Source organism: Myxocyprinus asiaticus, chromosome 8, assembly GCF_019703515.2.
Source record: "Myxocyprinus asiaticus isolate MX2 ecotype Aquarium Trade chromosome 8, UBuf_Myxa_2, whole genome shotgun sequence".
NCBI lineage: Eukaryota > Metazoa > Chordata > Actinopteri > Cypriniformes > Catostomidae > Myxocyprinus > Myxocyprinus asiaticus.
The window spans coordinates 27268446-27270727 of record NC_059351.1 but is presented as its reverse complement, the minus strand read 5'-3'; positions in this window follow the sequence as shown (position 1 = coordinate 27270727).

Below are 2282 nucleotides of genomic sequence, written 5' to 3'. Positions count from 1 at the left end.
ATTTTTGTAGGGTTTAAAGGCAGAAATGTGAAGCTTATAATTTTATAAAAGCACTTACATTAATTCTTCTGTTAAAACATGTATTATTTGAGCTGTAAAGTTGTTTAAATTGTAATTTTTCAGTTATTTTAGGATTTTTGGGTTTACGGTGTTACATTGTCATGGCAACAAAGTTGTAAAATTGTCTATTATTTTACACAGAAAAGGTTGTGTGGCATGGGGGGACATGGTCATGTGTCGGTCTGCAGGAGGAGTACGCGGTTATGGAGTCCTCACCGCTGGGTGAAGTCTTCAAAACCCTCGCCAGCATCCAGCAGACTCAACACCAGGCCCTCATTCTTTTGCCCAGAAGCTCCGGGATGCCTACCGGAAATGGTTGCTGGTGGAGGGAACCAGCGGCGTCGTGGATGCAGTCGACCTGGTGGCTCTGGAGCAGTTCGTCGCCCAGCTTCCACGAGGTATATCTGAGTGGGTCCAGTGCCACCGTCTGGCATCGCTGGAGGAGGCCCCCAGCCAGCAGAGGACTACATGGCGGCATTTCCAGGTGGCAACAATCAAGTTTTTTTCTTTTCCCTCTTCTCTCTCTGCTCTCTCTCCAAACCCTGTGTCACATGTTCCTTCCCCCTCCCCCTCGACACTTAACAGGCCACCCCCGAGCACACCTTTGACCAAGTGAAAGTAATTGATGGTCAACAGCTTCAGCCTAATGTTGTGCTCACATACCCGTACTTTTCTATTATTAAAGAGCGGTTGTATTGAGTGACGCAGGACACTCAGACAAAGAGAATACAATGCAGCTATTAGTACCAAAGAGCCGCCGGGAAACACTCATTATAACTCAATGGCTGGCCACTTGGCTCACGAAAAGACTTTGAACCGCATAATGGCCCGCTTCTTTTGGCCGGGCGTTCACGGCGATGTACACAAATGGTGTGTGGCGTGCCGTGAATGCCAGTTGGTGAATCCGCCAGCCACCCCAAAAGTGCCATTGTGCCCTCTACTGTTGATCGAGGTCCCCATCGAGAGAATTGGCATGGACCTCGTCGGACTATTAGAACGGACTGCACACAAGCATCGCTTTGTATTAGTTCTGGTAGACTATGCAATGCGATATCCGGAAGCAGTGCCTCTTCACAACATCTCCGCACGTAGTGTTGTGGAGGCACTCTTCAAAATGATCTCCCGAGTGGGGATTCCAAAGGAAATCCTCACTGATCAAGGCACAACATGTTATGTACACTACGCAAACTGTACGAATTATTAGGCATCAAATCGATTTGCACCAGTGTTTATCACCCGCAAACCAATGGGTTGGTCGAACGATTTAATAAGACCTTGAAAAACATGATTCGTAAGTTCATACGTGAAGGATTGGGATAAGTGGCTTGAACCCCTGTGTACGAGAGGACATTACAAGCCTCCACAGGGTTTTCCTCATCTGAGCTACTGTATGGGCACAGGCCATTTTGATGCTAATCCAATGCCACAAATTGACGAGTTACTTGATCGGTTGGGCGCGGCTCAATTTTACTCTACGCTGGACTTAACAAAGGGTTATTGGCAGATCCCTTTAACTCCAATATTCCGATAAAAAATTGCTTTTTCCACACCATTCAGATTACACCAATTCTTGACGCTTCCGTTCGGTTTGTTCAGGGCCCTGGCCACGTTTCAGCACCATTTTTACAGTATAACAATAACTGTTGGAACTTCTGTATTTTGTCAGAAACTTTGGTTATTGTGGTCATTTTTTTAAAGGCTGAGTCTGAAAGTATTTGACAGACTAGTTTGAAATAACGGCTTCTATATCATCAAATTGTTAATAATAAAACGCGTCAAATGTCTCAAAAGTTGTTTTTTCAGCATTGTGCCTCATCGGTTTTATCAGTATAGCACCTCTTTTTATATTAAATGTTTATATTAAATGTGAAATCTGCATATTTAAGTTCAGGAAAACAACAACAACAACAATGCAATTCAGTTCCCAAAAAATTAAGTAACACCACTACCACCTTTTAAGTCAAGGAAAATTGTAAAGTGATTATAAAGTTAGCACAGCTTTAAAATATATATATAATTAAGTTTGCCGAACTTAATACTTTTGAGTTGTGGTAAATTAAAATAAACAAATGAATAAATACATATTTTGATTAGATTAATTATTATTTTTTATTTATTCATTCAGTAAAACATATTATGCATACTTCAGACTTTCAAGTTTAGAAATCAGTTCAATCAGCTCGGCCTTGTTAAAGTTTCTTCTCTGACGTGATCTAGTGATA